This window comes from Haemaphysalis longicornis, unplaced genomic scaffold, assembly GCF_048455015.1.
Source record: "Haemaphysalis longicornis isolate Haplotype H1 unplaced genomic scaffold, Haemaphysalis longicornis Haplotype H1 scaffold_11, whole genome shotgun sequence".
In the NCBI taxonomy this organism is placed as follows: domain Eukaryota; kingdom Metazoa; phylum Arthropoda; class Arachnida; order Ixodida; family Ixodidae; genus Haemaphysalis; species Haemaphysalis longicornis.
In genome coordinates this window covers 91,454,562-91,474,733 of record NW_027526214.1, presented here as the reverse complement: position 1 = coordinate 91,474,733, position 20,172 = coordinate 91,454,562, and positions in this window count along the sequence as shown.

Sequence of the window (20,172 nt, the reverse complement as noted above, 5' to 3'; positions counted from 1 at the left end):
GATTTATTTATTTTTTTTTTGTTGGGAGGGAGTTTTCTGTTACGCCGCCGGTCCTGACAGAACCCTTGGCTGGTACGGTAGAAATCTTCGCCGTAAAGCACTGTGTTTATAACTTTCAAATGCTTCTAATTCTGGAAATATTTTCTGTACTTTTATGGAGCATTTTGAATTCCTGTGGGAAGGCTACTGTACGATAACTGTTCTCCCTGTAAAAAGAATCTCCACATGGGTGTTTATTCAGGAGATAACAAAAAGACAAGCTAAGAAACGTAAGTTATTATGTTTTTATTTTGTTCATTTTTTTATTCTCTTAACCGCTTATAATTATGCATTCAGTCTATCACACAACTCTCCGCCTTTTACACGGGATATGATTTGACCCCTATAGAGAGATTTTTAGACCAAGTTCATTACACTAAAAATATCATCACTGCCATTTTAGGTTACTAGGATAACGGATTTACAATTAAGTTTCTGGTAGAATCCTGGATCTACTTCCTAGATTATGGAGGCCATTTTGCCTGTGTCGTTTGTGCAATGACCAAGCATCCGTCTCCGTGAACAGTTAAGACAAAATGTGTCATTTTTTTCTTGTTTTAGCTTCTACAAGTGGTGAGTGTTTCAATAAAATAGTACTTTTATACCCAGGTTTCCCTGTATTCGTCCTGGTGGCATTTGGCTTCTTTATTACATAATGTTTTAATGAGGGTGTCGAACTGGAACCGGACGAAAACCAAAAACGTAAACTGAACCGGTATTGCCAGTCTGGTGGAGCATCGAACGGAGCTAGACTGTTTATTTCTGTTTCTAGCCTGACGTCCCTTGGCCTTGCGTCTTCACCCTACTGCCTATTTTCCTGCTAATCGTCCATCCCTGCTATTGGACCGGGTTCAATGTGGCCGGCAAGCAACGGTCTGCACAGCAATGAACACCGGCCTGCAGAAACAAAAGAAAGCAGCAGCTTTGGTGCACTAGGCGTTGTGACGTCACGGCCATGAAGCTACAAAAGCAACTCAAGGAATCGCCTCCTTCGCAGTCCGCTGGACATCGAACGCAGCTGAGACGGTTATTTTCTGTTTCTAGCCGGACATCCGCTTGGGCTACCGTCGTCACCTTGCCGCCTATTTTTCTGCTGATCGTCTATCACTGCCATCGGACCTAGTTGAAAGTGGCCGGCAAGCAACGGTCTGCACAGCCATGAACACCGGCGTGCAAAACGAAATATAGCAGCAGCGGTGGTGCACGAGGCGGTGTGATGTCACGGCCGGGAAGTTACAAAAGGAACTCAAGGAATCGTCGCCTTCGCGGTCCAGTGGAGCATCGAACGGAGCTGAGATTATTCTTTTCTATTTCTAGGTACGGAACGTCTCTGATACTTTCATAGCCCGGATTCTATTCTCCATTAGACTGCAATGTTTTGCCGTTAAATATGCCGCCGGAAAAGTGTTTGTCTTGTTCCAAAGGTTTCGAAAATGATGCACAGCATCTCGATTTTAGCTCGTTCAAAAAGTGGTTTCATGTTGAAAAATGTTCAGGTGTTCCAAAAAAGATGCTTGTGACTTGAGTAAACAGATATCTGAAATAAGCAAGATGCTAGCAACAGATTTATGTAGACTAGAAAGTTTGGAAAAGAAAGTCGATAGGCAATGTACAACAACGGCGGTTATTGAAAAGTCAATGGAACTCTTAGCCTCTACGTATGACGAACTTCTGGTGAAGAACGCTGAGCATGAAACAAAAATTGACTGCTTAAACAAGGAGTCAGCCGAACTTTCAAGAATGCTTTCGGAAAAAGACGCGGAAATAAAGCAGCTAAAGCCTACAGTCGATAATGTTGAGCAGTATTCCAGGCGAAAGAAGGTTGATATACACGGTGTAGCCCGGCTGCCAGAACAGGATTTATATCAGGTTCTTGTATATCTTAGTCGTAAGCTAGAAATAAAGGCACCCGAAAAGCAATCTGTCGAATCGATACACGGGCTCAAGGCGAAGCAAGAGTAGATTCCAGCTATTATTGTTCACTTCAGAGACAGAGAGGAACACGACCTAAGGTTATCGAAGAAAAAGGCACTCACGAACGAAAAAATGTTCATCAATGAAAACTTGACAACAGCGCGAAAACAGCTGTTCTGGCAATGCCGTCCAGTTGGCGAGCAAAAAAACTACAAGTTCGTGTGGATGACCAACGGCAGAAGTTTTGCGTGGAAAATTGAGGGAGCGAGTGGAATCAGAATCAACACTGAAAACGATCTTGCAAAACTTGTTTAACGACCGGTTTTGATTCATTTTGCGAGTGGGAGGACTGTTTTTAATCAGTGATGGTTGAGGACTCCCTTCAACTAAACGTCACCATTTTGCACATTAACATCTAAAGCATTACTAAAAACTGGGATTAGTTATGCACGCATCTGAATGAAAGAAAAATTGTTGTGGATGTAATTGTTTTAACTGAAGTGAACATTCATGCGCAACGACAGTTTCCTTTTTCACTTAATGGGTATTCGAGAGCGGTGCTGTGTCGAGAAAATCGAAAAGGTGGAGGAATCTTCGTATTCGTAAAGGAAAACTGGCTGTTAGGTTTCACTGAGCTTAACTTTGAATATGAAGAGGCATTGCTAATTTTGATCAGTAAGAGAAACGTGACGTACACGATAAGTGCAATTTACTGGGCACCTAACAGGATTGCAACTTGTTTTTAGTTGAAATGAGACAAATGCTAAACCGTCAGATGAATGAAAAGAACCTTATAATAATAGGAGACATAAACATTGATGTTATGCAAGAATAACAAATTGCAGAAATGGACTACATTAACCTATTATAGGAGTTTGGGCTTTCAGTGGTCATCGGTGACTACACAAGAGAAGAGTACTTAAGGGACCAAATCACCAGATCATGCATAGATCATATTAAAACACGTAGAACGGAGCAAAGGCCCAAATTTTGAGTGATTAGGCTAAAGTTGGCTGACCATTACTTTACAGCATTAGCAATCCATTTCAAGGCAGCTAGTGAAAATGTTGAGCATTTAACAAAAAACGTTTAGACAAATCAGAAAGTCAATGCCTACATAAGTGAGACAAATTGGAACAACTGGCTGTCTCTGGATCACGTAAGCTTGTACATTAAAGTAACTGAAATTTTTTATGACATATACCAGCGTTCAAGTAGGTGTGTAAAATTCAAAGCAAGACAATTGAACAACAAATGGATCAAAACTGAAAGAATGGCACTTTGTTTTTGAAAGATAAAGCATGGGAAAGATGCCTGAAAGAACCGCAGGATGTATAAAAGATGCAAGAATTTCGGACTTTGCGGGATTTGGTAACAGCCAAAATATGCCGGGCTAAAAGCAAATATCTTCTGTCCCAATTTTCCCAACATAACAATAACAGTAGGAAAACGTGGAAGATGGCGAGCGAACTACTGGGAAGAATTAAACAAGCGAGCGTAGATGACACAATCAGAAAGAACTTTCCGAAAGAAAACACGCGCGAGTTGTGCAATAAATAGAACGACACGTGTATGCAAGCCGCTAAGGCATTCATGGAAAGGGACGGTGACGATGGAACGCGCACGGAACAGTACAAGCCACTACGCGCGTGCGCTAGCACAGCTTATCTGCCGCTGATTTCCGAAGCAGAGCTTTGGAACATCATCCGCTGAATGAAACCGTTTAAACCGCCCGGATTTGACAACTATTACTAAGAGACTTGTTTTGTCGCTACAGCAGATTAAAACAGGTGCTTTTAAAGATTCCTAATAGAATATTTGGAACAGGAAACATACCCAAAGAAATGAAAGTTTCCATTGCGAGGTCGATTTACAAACACGGAAATAAAGGCGACCTAAGTAACTACAGACCAATTGCAATATCATCAGTGTTGTCTCATGTAGTAGAGAAGCATATAGCGTCTGTATTGCAAAACTTTTGCGAAAAGTACCCCTTAAAACACCCTGCTAACTTTGGTTTCACAAAAAACAGAAACAGTATTTTACTCTTTGAAGAATTTTTGTACCTCGTTAACGCCGCTATTGAGGATAACGAAGCCATTTTAGTGTTATTTTTAGACCTATCGAAAGCATTCCATACAGTAAACAATAAATTGATGTTACAAGAACTTAGCTCTTCTGGGTTTTAATGGCAATTTCTTAAGTTGTTTACGAGTTATTTCTCACAACGATTTTATTGCGGACTTCTCACCACGGACTTAAAGAAATGCAATTTGGAGTGCCTCAGATCAGCACGCTAGGACCCATACTTTCAATATATACGCTACCGATCTTAGCTTACTTCACTGAAGTCGAACGTGTTGCAGTATGCAGATTGCACTGCTCTGGCTCTGAAAATCACCGACTCCTCTTGCGGAACAAACACTTTTCAAAATGACATTCACAAAGTCAATAATTGGTTCAAACAAAATTTTATTTTTGTAAATCCACAGAGTATGTTTCAGGAACCCACATAAAGTTGTTTGTCTCGATAGGCCTGTATATTTGCATACGTCACAGTGCAGTCTTCAGAATATAGGCTCCTTGAAGTAGAAACCGAAGTAAAATATTTAGGCCTTTTCTTTGACCAACACTTCACGCAGAATAAACATGTGCTGTTTGTATGCAAGAAATTAAGGGGTGTAGAAGCTATGAGGAAAAGCCCCACTGAAATTAGGACAAACCACATATAAATCACTGGCGGAAGAAATTTTGAAATATGGAATTAGCCTGTATAGTTCCTGCTCAGATTATAAACAACAAGGTATAAACCGAGTAATTAACAGAATTTCAAATAGTATTGCCTATGGAACAAAGTTTCAACATGCAAAAATAGAGGACAAGTATTCTTATTTAGATATACTTCAGGTGCATCAGCTTTTTCGGTATGACGTACTAATTCGATATTACTTCTGCAACCAGTTCAAAGTTCCCGTTAGGAAAAGTAGCACGCTAAGAAAAACAGAAAGGTTCGTGAAGCCGCGAGTGTTCAAAAAAATTACACCATCTTCCCGTGGGGAACCCTGATGAGGATGCGAATCATCGTGGCGGTTCCGTGTGGTTCCATTTTGGTGCCGTTATGTTGAGTGATCTGGTTTTTACTAGCGCCAGAGGGAATTCCGCGTCCGGGTCCACACCGATTGCAAAGGCACGCAAGTGCTGTTGTGTTACGGTGAGTAGGCGGTGGTTCTCGAGGCGCGGAAACTCGTCCATCATGTTGTTGTCGATGTTGTCTCTGTGGTAGAATCGGTAGTCTCCGTCAGCTTTGGTGAGGTAAAGGTTGTTGACATTGGTGCACCGGCTGAGAGCAATGTACAGCTTTGTCTTCTCGTTCTTCTTCTTCGGCGGTTCAACTACGGGAAGATGACGATGGTGGTTGAACGCGAACCTATCTCGTGATGGATTCTTTGGTTGGCCAATCTCTAGGGGCATCCTGCCACAATCAGCATCAGAGGCACTGAGGACGGGTCTGATTGAGCTGCAAGGCGCGTGGCGCTTCCCGCCACAGCTTTCCCACGTGAAATTTAGCATCCCCCTCAGTTCGTCGTTTCCGTTGACGTTCAGCTTCGCGTGCTTTCGTTGTATCAGTAGCTTCTTGACGTGGTTTGAATGAGTCAAGGACATTAGGCGCGTTCGTAGCACTTGCTCCTGTCCCAGATTTGTAGCGTAGTGGGAAGAGCACCGTATACCTCCCGTTTCGGCCAGAGAGTCGTGGGATAGAAACCGGGCGCCGCTAACTATTTCTTTTTATACAGTGTAGTATCCCGGAGCTGTGGGTGTAAGGAGGAGAGTTGCGCATGCGAAGTGAGCGTGTGGACGGCGCCACCATCAACGACGGAGGACCAAGCGAGCCTAAGAAATGCTCCGCATTTAAAACAGTGGGGAAAAAATGCGGAAACATTACGTGCGAGAAATTTTCAATGCTCTCCGAAACAATTTGTATAAAATAAAAACACGGACGAAAATGTTTAGGAAAATTCGTGAATATTGTGTCTCAGGAAACTCATATGGGTGAAGAGTGGAACACAGTTGTGCTGTCCACAAGTACGTTTTAGGGGCGAAGCTCCTTAAGGCGTTTGTCTATCCATCCTAGACGTATGTATGTAGCCACCTCTAGTTTAGTTCTTGGATTGTTTACTAGATGGCGGGGAGCATTGTAATAAAATCCGTTCGCTGTTGGCGCGCGCTCGGAGTCGCCCGATGGATAAGGCTGCAGATGTGCGAGCCCGCGAGGCAGAAGCGCTCCGTGAAGCTGCGCGACGCCGCCTCCAAGATCCTGCCGTACGAGAGCGGGAGGCCGAAGCGTGTCGTCTGGCTGCGCGACGACGCCGCCAAGATCCCAGCAATCGATAACGAGAGGCCCAAGCGTCACGGCAACGGCGCGAGGACCCTGCCGTACGCGAAGCGGCACGGCTGCGGCGCGAAGAGGATCTCCAAAACGTCAGAGAACGGGAAGCGGCGAGAAAGCGCGCGTATCGGCAGGCAGACCCCGATGCAGTGAGAGCTCGTGAGGCGTCTGCAAAACGCATCAGGCGAGCTCAGCCCCAAGGTGCCGACGCGCGGTTTAAGCGAGACTTTCTAGACGTTACGTTCGGACACAGATGTAGTGGGCAAACTTTCACTGAAGAGTCACGGTTTTACCGGTGATTTCCCCTCAGGAGCTTCGCCCACTCTTCATCATTCACCCCGTGGATATGCTGTGAATTTTTTTGCTGTTTATATTGTGTTGCAGTGCATAATTCTGCTAGGTGATTTTCGACAAAGAAGTATTTGTCATGTTCAAACTTGAGTGTTCTTATTCTCTTTTTCGTATGTTTACAATAACTGTCTGGAAAGCCAACAAGCATTCGGTGCTTAGGCAGACCAGAGAAAAAATTATGTAAAACAAAAGTGAATAAAGCTGAATGAATGAATGAATGAATTTTGGCAGTAATTGAACCGTAGATTGAATCGCAACATTTAGGCACACCATACGGGAACCAGAACTGAATCGAAGAATAAATATTTGTTAGAGGTTTACCAAAAAAGGGCCCATCTCCCCGCGAGGGGGACTCGTGTAAATGCGTCGCAAAGGGGGTGGGTGTATTACGTTAACGTTTAGTGTTTGGGGAGTTGGTGGTAGTGAATGCGTTGTATCAGCAGCTTCTTGACGTAGTTTGAATGAGTGAAGGATATAATGCGCGTTCGTAGCCTTTCATTCTTGGTCGGTTTTGTGGCGCAGTGGAAAGAGCACGATGTACCTTGCGTTTCGCGCACAGGTAGTGAATACGTTGTATCAGCAGCTTCTTGACGTAGTTTGAATGAGTCAAGGGTATAAGGCGCGTTCGTAGCCCTCCATTATGTGTCGGCTTTGTGGAGCAGTGGGTAGAGCACCACGTACCTTGCGTTCCGCCCGCAGGGTCGAGCGGTCGAAACCAGGCGCCGGTAAGTATTCTTTTTTTATATTCTGAAGGGGGGGGGGGTGCGGATCTGTTGTTGAGAGCGAGGAGGGTAGCGTGATGCGGGAGAGGAGGAGTGGGGAAGAGGGCGCACCGGGAACGGCTGTTGCGGACGCCGAGGCACGCCTACGCCGGGTGACATCGTGAGTTAAAGGATTCTCTGCATTTAAAAAAAAATCGCGCCTACCTCCCCGCGAGGGGAACCCTGTATAGATGCGACGAATCGTGGGGTTCACTTTATGTTTCCGTTGGATTGATTCTGAAATCGCGTGAAACGTGTCGGAAACGCGTATGATTATTATGTTTTATGATTATTAATAAGTTTTATTGGCCAATCTTGGTCAATCTCTCTGAGTGGTATGCTTGGGGCTTCGCTGTCGCAATGATCTTTAGTCCATCATTGTTGCTGTAAGTGGGAGCTTCTTTTCTTTTATGGCAAGTGTTAATCATTGCCCCATCATGCGTTGTATCAGTAGCATCTTGACGTAGTTTTAATGAGTCAAGGATATAAGGCGCGTTCGTAGCATTTGTTTGTGTCGCGGTTTTGTGGCCGATTGCCGATTGCGCCACGAAGGCTCCACCCGAAGTGCCCGCCACTCGGACGGGCTACCGTACCCCGCTTCCCACCCTGCCGACGGGTAAGCCAAGTGAAAACTCTGTGTTTTTGCACGGCGCCCCGTCGGCACGGCGCTACAAGATCGACGACGTTCAAGCGGCTCTCAGCGCTGTGACTCACTTGAAGAAGATCACTGGCCTAGGACCTTTTCAATTCAACCATGTATGGATGGTTACGATTCAGTCGCCCGAAGAAATGAAAGAACTGGCCTCGAAGGGAGAAATCGAGGCGAAAGGAAAAAGATGCCTAGTCGTTGACCCGAACAATCAGGAAAAGACAGTAAAAATCCACTGCGTGGCCACAACCGTGCCGAACGAACTTCTGGTGCACCACTTGGAACGCTTCGGTGCCGTCAAAAGTATTTCATTCGAGAAGTGGGGACACCTAAACATGGGCCACATAGAAAGCACCACGAGGGTGGCACAGATCGTGCGCAGGGACACGAACTCCCTCGACACGATACCCCACCAGGTCACCATCTACGGAAACCAGCTCCTTATAGAAGTACCCGGCCGGCCTGACATGTGCCTGCGCTGCCAAATGCTCAGCCACATGCGGCGGCAGTGTACAACGCCGTGGTGTCGCGTCTGCCGCTCGTTTGGACACGACAGCGCCGCGTGTGTCCAAAGCTACGCCACCAAGGCCAAAGGCCAGCGCGCGGAACAACCCCTCGATGAGTTGTTTATGGACATCGAAGAAATGCAAGAAACGGTGAACCCACAGCCTTCCTCCCAGGCAAAGGGCATTCAACCCACCAAGGAAAATTAAAGGAATGAAGGCGCGGACAACGTCTTCCCCCTGGCGAGACCATGGATACAGCTGCCGAGAAGGTGCCAATCGAGAATGAAGCAGCCGCAACACCCTGTCCGCTTCTTCAAAACGCCGCCGCAACCGAGCAAAAACCGGCAGCGGAGGGGGAAACGAAGGAGGAAATGAGCCGAGAAGAAAAGGACGCGGCGCCCATCAGCGACCTGTGCCCCTCCACTTCAGCAGCCAGCTAGGGAGCACCTCAAGAAAGAAGAGTCAAAACACGACGTCAGGCCCGAGCCAAGCGAGCCGCCGCCACCCCAGACGGTCAGGAGGAGAAGAGGCTCACCACAAAAGACACACTACCGAGAATTCCTGAACAGCTCAGAGGGGAACAGAAAACAGCCGCACCGCAAGATGGCACGACCGCCTCCTCCACCGGCCGCACAGACACGACACCGCACGACAATGGCAGCGGTTGCGGCTGAGCAGATAATCGGTAAGCCCTCACCCCACGATGACAGCCGTCTCAACGCGGTTAAAATAGCGACTATTGACGTAGTTAGCCTAATTTCTTCCAAACGTAAGAACTGGCTGCTTGACCTTTTAAACAATGAGAATATCGATGTTGCCCTTTTGCAAGAAACCCAGTTATCATCACTCCAAGAGAGCTAAAACTTTGTCCTCCTATTCGGCCATAAATTTTCGTGCTTCCATACCTTAATACCTTACCTTAAGCCCGCGCAGGCGTTAAAGCCATTTTAATACGGAAAAACCCTTACCTCAAAATTGTTGACAGCGAGCTCGCAGAAAACGCCGTTTTTGCCTCGTTTATGTCCTTGTGTGGAGCGAGCTGGTGTGATTCTCGTGTGTCTACGCCCCAAATAAAACAACAGCTCGCTCGGACCTGTTTACCGCCTTGCGGCCTTACTTGTGTGTGTCTGGGGCAGTCTTCCTTAGCGGTGACTTCCACTATGTGTTGAGGGCTAACGATAGAAGAGGGAGAGGTGGTGGCGTCGACGTATCGTCCCGTATTTTGAGCGCAGTCCTACGGAACAGCGACCTGTCTGACGTAACCTTGGGCGCAGCTGGCGAGTGTCCGACTACACCGTCACTCCCATCTCGTTCTCTGACCACGGTTTCGTAACGTGCACAGTTGCCCTTAACACATACACGGCTAGGCAGAACTCAAGTACCCGATGGCTAATGAACTCCACAGTGCTTAAAAACGAAACATTTCTCGAAAAGCTCAAAAAAATATTGAGGCACTTCGGTCGGGAACCATTAGTGTGGCAAAATGGGAAACGTTCAAAGCACGCTTAAAGAGTTTTGCAGTCACCGTAGGGCGCGACGAGGCCGCACGCAAAAAAGAAAAAAAGGACCGCTTCACGGAGACTCTCTGCGCCCTCATTGAGGCTGATGAAGAAAGACGAGGGGAGTTTAGAGACGATATCCGGATAATTAAAGAAGAGCTCCGGGTAGAGCTTGAGAAAGGTTTTTGGGGAGCCCTGGTGCGGAGCAGGGAACAAAAGGTAGAGTTCAAAGCAAGGCCGTCGAAGCTTTTTGCGGCCTTCGAAAGGGCGAACTCGCCACGGAAAACTATCACGGTGGTCAAACATCCTGCAAGCATGGGAAGAAGCAATGAGGAAGTCGCCAGAGCTTTCGCTGAATATTTTGCAGAACTATTTTCTCGACGGTCAGTCCTAGATGCAATCCCAGCTGAAGTGCTAAATCAAATTCCCAAAATACCTGAAGAAACCAGAGTTGATCAACACCCCCATAACAGAAGCGGAAATAGAGCGTATCATCAAGAGCCTACCGCGGAACAAATCTCCTGGACCGGATGATATCATCTCAGAGTTCTACATGGCCTTTAGGAAGGAACTGAGCCCCATGCTAGCCATGGGCTTCGAAGAAATAAGAAAACAGAAGCGCCGCCATCGTCCATGCGGACGAGCCACCTGGCCTTAATCCCCAAAAAAGTACCCACCGATTTTATCCCCGACGTCGCCGATTACAGTCCGATCAGCCTCCTCTCGATAGAGTACAAGATCCTGGCCCGAGTTCTCGCCGGACGGCTGGAGAGTGCACTGAGCGCTGTAGTTGGTCCGCACCAGACATGCTGTTTCAAAGGGTGGTCCATCAATTCCAACCTACATCGCATGAGGGTAGCCGTCGAGGCAGATGAATCAGGTCTGATACCTTTGGCCATTGTTCAACTGAACCTGAGGAAAGCTTTTGACCAGGTGGACCACAATTTTCTACTGGATCTCCTAAACACTGCGGAATCGGTGACACAATAATGGATCAAAGCTTGCTACGCGCACATCTCTACGTGCGCAGTAACAAATAGGTCTGTGGGAACGCCCATAGACATCCGCAGGTCGATGCGCAAGGGCTGCCCCATGTCACCCATCCTATTCGCTCTCTATCTTGAACGACTTTGCCGTGTGGCCCTTGCATCCGGGGCCATCAATGGCCTAAAGATGGGAGACAAGGAGCTCCGTGTTCTCGCCTACGCGGATGACGTGGCCTTCATTTGCACTCGTGGATGACAAGTGGGCGAGGTAATTAGCAAACCAGTTTTGCCACTTTTTTGGAGCAGAGCTAAACCTACTTTGGTCGAGGGGAGCCTGGTTGGGTGATTCGGCATGCAAACCAAGTTGCGTATTTGGAATGGCCTGGGAAGGGGATATGTCCAATTACTTGTGCGTCAACCTCAACCAAAGCGCCGCCGTTAAAAATCGGTGGAAACCCAAACTGTCAGCTGCGGAAAGAAAGCTGCAACCATTGAGAAATAGAAACATGGCTCTGTTTATGAGGGCTCATATGTGCAATGCCATTGCATACCCGGCAGTGCTGTACGGGGCCCGCATAACTGGAATCGACGCAGACACCATGAATAGGCTGCACCGGTCCTGGGCGGTATTTCCCTGGCGTTCCACATTCGAACCAATGCGCCGCTCAAACCTCTTCTGGAGCCTAGAAAAGGGTGGGTTTGCGCTCGTCAACGCGGAGCTCAAACTGACTCTCCATCGATTCTTGTACTTTCTGGGTCTACGCGATCCGTTCCTAGTGGCAGCCCCGCAGTGCCTGGTCACCAGACATACCACCCCGTGGCTTTGCCACGACAGCATCTCTCTGCTTTGACACGCGCTGAACGAGGTTCTGCAAAGAAATCACGCTAGCCTTAGCCCTGCTCGAGTAGCATTTCTCTTGGGATTATCTGCTCAAAACAAAACCCAGAAAACTGTACTGGGACCTCGTGGAGAAGGTCCTGCCACCCCCTCTCTACCGACAACTCCCAATACCTAACGATGTCTTGAAACGAGTAAGACGACTCCCTGCGCCCACCGCCTCAAAGCACTGTTTCTTCCGCCTCGACGTGGGTCCTGCCCGCTAAGGCACGTTTTGAGGATAAAGGTTTCTTTCTCCGTGGCGGCGCGGGTTCTCCTCTGTGGAAAACGGGAAACGGCAGAACACGACCTCACAGTTTTTAAAGCCGCGGCCGTCTTCTGGGACGAGCTGCAGACCGCGTACACAGAGCGATGAGACCTGTCATGGTCAGGCCTCCGACACCTGAGTGCGCCCACAGAGAACAAGGCGCTTCGGTACTGGGCGCTTGTCCTGGGGCTCCACTTGCTGTGGAGGGCTCGAGTGGATGCAGTGGAGTGCGCCAGGAACCCCAGGCCTACCTGGCGGCACTTCAAGGCAAAGGCTGAATGGACAGTGAGCGTGTTGGGGGCATCACAATCTGACTCGGAGCTCCGCGCCTCACTGCAAAAAGGATGCCAAGCACTACAGCGCTTTAAAGAAAAAGAGATGCATCGCTGGCAACGGCTGTGTTGTTGCCCCACTAGTACGTTGTAGAGAGGCTTCTCTCTCCCCTCCGAAAAGGCGTTGTGCATCCTTGCCCAGAGTTGACACGCATAGGGGAACCTGTTACCTTCACACGATTCTCAGTTAATGTACACTGATATTATATAGTCTCACGATGCCATATTTTGCTTCTTGTTTGTTCTTTGTTGCCACCGCAGTCCCACTTCGTTGCTTACTTTGCGGCTGAAGTGAAGGCACGCCTAAAGGTGGTTGAAGTTCCTCTGGCGACAGTATGTACGCGTACCAATGTGTGTTACCGCATCGAGGGTGCCAGTGCAATATGTATATATGTATATCCTTGTAAATAAAAGTTGTGTCTGAAAAAAATTGGTATTGTGGCGCAGTGGGAAGAGCACCACATCCACTTGCCTTCCGCCAACAAGGTCGTGGGATGAAAACCGGGCGCCGCTAACGATTATTTTTTTATAGTGAAGGGGGAGGGTCGGACGACAAAAACGCCGACGGCGCTGCATGGACAAGGCGAGTGAATGAGATGCACTCGCATTTAAAAACAAGGTGCTATAATCAAGGCTCGTTCAGGCCTCCAGTAGAGCCCTTCACCCTTAACTATTTGGAAGTACACAATATATAACATGCCAACTACGAGTCTACGTGCAAGATGCGTTCCAATTGTCCCTAGCGGTCTTCGCCAATTACAGTTTGGAAAGAAGCACCTACGCAAGGGCTGATTATATTGGTTTAAACACAAATGAAAGATACAGAATGTTTCAGGTACACCTAGCCTTCCCATTACTGATGGAAGTACACGCCATGTAGCGTGAGAACTACCAGACTACGTGCAAGATGCGTTCCAGTTGCCCCTCGCTGTTTTTGCCAATTACCATTTGGAAAGAAACACTTACGCAAAGGCTGATTATATTGGTTTAAACAAACATGAAAGATACAGAATGTTTCAGGTACACCTAGCCTTCAAATGACTGATGTTAAATATATAGCAGAATGTTCTGAGCCAACGTCGTAAACGCGCAATCTCACCTTCCGTTAGGTATCTAGAGCCTCTGCTACTGCGCTTTATTCTAAGTGTTTTGCTTCCAGCTAAAACCACAGTGGCCTTCTACTTTGAATGGTGACCGGAGACTGGAACTGGTTTTTATCACTGCTCTTTTGATCACTGCAGCCTAGACTGCTCTTCTCCGTCCAGGCTGTGGTTCCCAAGTTCCAGGTTCTTCTGCAACTCATCATGAAACGTATTATGCCCGTACGCACAATTTAGGCCACCCCGGACGGATGTTTTTTTCTAGCACTCCTTGATAAAATTCATCCTCTTGCTTGTACCCCCCCCCCCCCGCCAAAAAAATTATTAGCCAATATGTGGTCAAACTTATGATTTGCAGGAATGGTTTGATTGTACCTTGCATCTAGCCAGTGAAAAGGGGCCGTCATTCTTACCCTGATTACATTCGCCTACAACAGTGCGTTCAAAGAATAACTGGATATATACGGTTTTTTATGGCCGCCATCAACATAGGGCCCCCAGTAAAGTGTACAGGCCAATTTGTACTATAGAGTGCAAATGCGCAGAACATATCTCGGGTATACACCGAGCCTTTGCAAAACTATCGGAAGAGCTCCTATGCAAAGATTGCCGATAAGTATGCTTTGAACAAGAAGAAGAGTTTTGTTTGACACCGCACAGTGCTACACGTCTGTGTGAATTGTTCTGCCCCGTCTACTGAGCCCGCTCCAGTAAACTCTACAATAATCTGATTAGTTACTCTTACGCGTAGTGTACCGAACCATCATTTCCCTCACACGGCCTTCGTCTTCATCATAGGCGCTAGTATTTGCGCGGTTCGCAATACTGGAATAGACAGTCTCTGCTTAACTGTGCGTTTTACTGTGTAAGTGAATATAGTGGTCCATACAAACACTTAAGCCTAGTCGAACATCTCACTTTCGCTTGAACGTACACGGAACACACCTTGTGCATTTTGTTGAACACAATACAGATTTTTTACCTTACGAGGAATCTGGAATTGTCCCTGAGGCAATATTGCTGGCAATACTAAAAGTATACGACACCTGTTTTGAAATACACAGGATTGGTATAGAATATACCCACTCGTTTACTCTCAAAATACTCTGTGGAAAGATTATACGGTAAACCGATGTTCTCACAATACGCGCAGGTCCCCGCAAAACCTTGCACTGTTCACACCATCACTATCCTGCAATGAAAAATTGCCATGGTATATATATATATATATATTTTTATACACACACACATATATATATATATATATATATATATATATATATATATATATATATATATATATAGTGCCTAGACAGAATCAAAAAGCGTTCAATGCATTTGTTCTACTCAAACAAAGATCATACATTTATTGTCGCATACTTCTTTTTCTAAGTTTTTTATTCCACTCAAGCGTCGGAATAACAAAATGCACGTTATTAAATATTCTTCCTCTCCCTAATTGCTTTCTACAAGAATTATCATATTTGTTTCGGTTGGCATCGGCAAAGAAGATTCACCCTTCTTTCCTATGTCATTGTCCAGAAAATGCCTATTTTGCTCCTCTCTAAACATCGCTAAACCGGTAGCTGCGTTGCTGATGCTTTTACAGATTGCTGTTATTGTAAGAAATTTTAACATTGTCCTATATAAATAGCGCTAGCCAATATGAATTTAGAGTTATAAACTACTGTGATTCAAATTTGACTGCAAATTTATTTCTACAGGTTGAGTTTTATTACATTTAAAAAAAAGAAATTTTTAATGCAGACTTCTTGATATCGGGCTGTCCACAATGGCTTTTGTTTTACCCAAGTAAATACTGCTTTACATATAATATGAATATGCTTTACATAATATAATATGCTTTACATATAATATAAAAGCTGCGGAATAGCTTTTTTGAATGTTAGGTATTTACAAATGAATGACGTGTTCTCTACCCCCACCCCAGCTAGGACTTCCAATATGTATGCAGCGAAAAATATCTATCTACGAAAACCTATGGTCTTTTTTCTATAGAAAACAAATTTTGTAACAAAAATCTACCTGTACCAGCCCGCATACGTGCTGGGGACAGCGGTGGCAGTGACAACTCTGATGACGCGGTTGCATAGCCTACCTGGGTAGCATCTTCGCTGGAGGCCCAACGCATGATAGGCTGTCGGAGAATTGGTTTCGCACCATGAATCCTTCGCTCACCTTGATGAAGCCCAACAGATGCTTTTGATAAAATGTGCGCCAGCTTCATGTGCAGCAAACAAAGCTGACTGAGTATGGGTTATTTTCCACAAATAGAGAGCAGTACAACCTTGCTTGCCTGGAGAAAATGTTTTGGTCTCTGGTTCGTTTTTTTTATTTAGCAACACGCATATAACAATCATTGGTTATAACAGTGAGATTTCTTTGGCACTTGCATATTATTATAATTGGACTAGAGTGTATTGGTTTTTTGCTAGGCTTTGATGCAACCACACTATAACCCAGTTAGCTTTCCACTCCCCTTACAGAAAGCACGAGGCGAATGCAGCAAGGCCAAAGGAAACCACTAAAAAAGCTACTTGTGGTAATACGTTGACACCTTGTAATGCAGGAAGATGGCCAGAAAGTGGCGGCGATCGAAGGCAAAAAGAAGCCTGTCCTTCGTTGCGACGCACCTCCCAGGACATGATGTTTAGATTATGTTTGCGCTTCCCACATTGTAAATGCGCATTAAGATGAACCCTATAAAAAACGTCACCTCAGGGAATTATTGCTCTTTGTAGGGATACGCAGGAACTGTGAGCTAAGCCTATTGGTGGGAAAACAAAGCCTTGGTAACTGCGTCCATACAAAAACACTTTTTAATTAGTACGTTCAGCAGCTGCTAAAGTCCTACGGTTTCACTCAACAGGGCTTTTGACATGCATAATGCCAGTGAAGGAAAATATTGTTAGCAATGTAAACGAGCTGATCTTTGCGAATTCTCTGATCTCATATAGAGGTAGAAGAGCAACAAAATCCAGCAGGTACCAGGGAAAGAATAGAGCACTGTCCGATGCGCCCTAATGGCATTGCGTTATATCTCTGCACAAAACCCGCACAACTCCGTTCGTTACAACTCCGCAAAGAATATTGGTAGCTTCTGTTCATATTAAAAAACTGTAAAGTGAGTTAAGAAATAGATTACATAGTAAATGAAGTTAGCATTGGGAACACACTCTTACTCACTCAGGGCTGGCAAGCGAGAAATACTAGCAGCAATCACTGGACTAGCGGTGTACTGGTTTTTGTAGCGGCACCAGAACATGTTTTATTGAGCTTAAATTCAGTCCTTCAAGATTATAGTTAGGCTTCCTTCCGCACTTATTACAAATAGGCGCAACTCAACTGCCAAAACATACAAGAAATACCGTAAACGAGCTTACCTCTTGCACTTGCATAATAACTTGTGGCGGCGGAAAAAGAAACAAAAATAGGTTGGGAAGGGGGGCAGAGAAAAGCACTCTGTAATGGGGCAAAACGGCAGCGCATTTTACGTTACCAAGCGAAACTCCTTGAAGAACATGTTTGCGCTACAGCCCGGCTGAGGAGTACAATAAACACCAATGAAGGAATTAATCATTGAACTATAAACAGGAACGGTCGGCGAAACTCAACCTCTACCCCTTGAGAGGCCGTTCCGTTCTGTTTCGTTGGCGCGAACCGAGCACTCTGGTGATGACCGTACGCGCAAATGAAACGAAGATGAAGGTGACCATTTGTGACTGTGCGGTGATGATAATTAGCATTCAAAGGAGACAGGTACAGTTTGGGCAGATGCTCACTGCATGGGCGAGCATCATCACAATGCTCAGTTGGTCCTGGCGAGTCTATCGAAGATGAAGGCGACTAGTTCTGGCTGTGCGGTGATAATTAACGTGCAAAACCGACAGGTAAAATTCTCGCAGATGCTCGGAACAGCGCTGTTCACTGTGGCGACACAACATTGCGTTTCAGTCAGTACCCTTATCCAGAACTCTTCTAAGAATACGCTTGCCCTTTCACACGTTAAGAAAGGGAATAAACAAAGTGTAAAAATAAAGAATGTTACTTCTCTCATCTCCTTTCTCTCAGTCGCTCCTTATGCCCCTTGGCCTAAGGAGTGACAAACGGTAGTAGCTATCAATGAGAAGACCGAACCTTGTCCCAATTTTGGTTGCATGAGGTTGCTACACATTGCAACCTCATGCAAAATATGGTTGCAATCCCACACGCTTTAGAAGCGTGAGAACGCGAGTGCAAAAGGTGATGATCGCAGTCACCAAAGGTACCTGTAGAATGCTATATTATTCTGTTAGTGGTGGAAGCGTGGCAAAAGGGACAGTGATCGGTAGAACGACGTAAAAATGGGCCACTGCTGCAGCAAAAGAACGTTTTAATTACTATCCATTGCGCAAAATCTCTACGTACATGGTTTTGCTTTACAACATTATAAGTTTTTAGGCAATGTGTATGCAACAGGAAACAAAATACTGTAAAAGCAGTAATCAGTGGTGACGTTTCGATCTCTTTGAGATGCACAATAACGAGGAAACGGGCAGGCTAGGGGAATAATAAAAAAATAAATTTGGCAATATGACGTGTTTTATTTCGTTGCCTTAATAGCATTTCGTGTGAGAAGCTAGTTGCATTTTCCAGTGCCTGAAAAATGTGCGCAGCGCGATAGCAGATACTGAAAACAAAAGCTAGATACATGTTCCTATGATTATATTTTGTTCTCTTAAGGAAGGAATCTTGAAGAAAGGCGAGAGCGATAAGTCAAACCATAATCCTTTGGATACTTTGGTGGCGCGATGGAAAGTTTTACTAGGTGGCTTTAACGCATATCGCTTAGCAAAACGGTTGGGCTTCTACAAGTCTCAGTAATATACGCAAACCTAATGGAGAACGGTAAGAAAACACATTAAACCAACTTTGCTTGGGAATATTACAATCACTGATGAGTGCATTGACAGCGACAAAGACGGCTCCGCTCCGTAATCAAACAAACTTGCACTGCTGTTGGGACACGACATAGCGTTTTATTTATTGCCTTTCGCTGCAACTTTCATAAGGAAACGGTTCTGCATCCATGTATGTTAAGAATGTTTCTTGCGCAAATACACAAAAAAATACATTAAACTAAGTTACCTATAAGATTCCTCACACCCTAATGAGGGCAGCAATAGTGGGAAGCCGGCTAACGGAACAAAAAAAGCACTGGGCAGTATTGCAGCACGAAAAAGTTTTTTTTTGTAAATTTACTGGCCTTAATGCACGTTCAACCAAGGATGCTTTAAAGCGTTTACACAGAAAAAATAATTGCCTAACGCATGAATAAGGACAAAAATGCCACAAAGTTGGAGTTTCAGTTTCGTTTTATTGGACAGACGCATTACTTACAACTTAACGCATTACAACTTAACATTACTATACAGGCAGAGGTTCCATAGTGAAGAACACTGCAGTTGCCACCCTAGATGATTAATAACAAAATGAATAGGTATAGCCGCATAAAAAATATAAATAAGCATTACACAAGAGGTAAATAAAATACTCGGCCAGGAAATGTCAATCAATGCTAATATGTAGGAGAAAAGCAGGAACAAAGAGATGCTGTCAGGGTGTCGAACCGGAACCGGAACTGAACCAGAACCGTATTTTTTCCGCCATTTCGGAACTGAACCCGAACCGGAACGAATCGAAGGAACCGTTCCGAACCGGTTCCGGGGCTTCAAAAATGTGATTTCTAGTTTTCCAGTTCGGTACCATACCTTGCGTCTGAAGATATTTTGCCACTCCCCAGACAGAACCATGAAATATTTTGCGTAGTGTGCAGTTCCCAAGGCCCACCATGTTCTCTTCTAGTTATTTCCCTCAATTTAATGTAAATGCTCCGTATATACTATCAGTTTGCGTTAGGCACTTCACATCTCTGCCAATTATCTTTTACGTTTAGAATAACTTAATTTAACGCATATTACGAGGCAACATATAATGGAATATTCTTCATGGTTTCAATACATGGTGTTTAAAATCGCGTAAAGTTTTTAATGTCTTGTTAATTCGCATGCATCCCTGTCCGCTTGTGAAGGCCTTCAGGGACACCATCAACAATACATCCATATCTTCCACTTATAGTATGAATGGGCAGTTATATACAAACAGCACTGAGACACAAACACTCGCAGTTCTCAAAATTAACGTAACTTTTTCTTGTATACAGTGCCGTTGTGTCTTTTGGTTACTGCTCCAAGAGAACATGAGACTTAAAAAAATGGGGAGTCCTAATTTCCACTTTTAAAGTATATTTGATAGCATTTTTATGTTATCTCGAATCTGCTCAACCTTAAACTTAAGAGGTGAATGAATTGAAGTCGATTAGTGCGGGTTAGCGGGTAGACTCGCCACACCCCCTCGCCACATCGCCTCCCTACACGCCCTGTTTCCTGGACCACGTGTGGCTTTCGTCACGAAGTGGATCCTTTAAAAGAACGCTCCGTCCA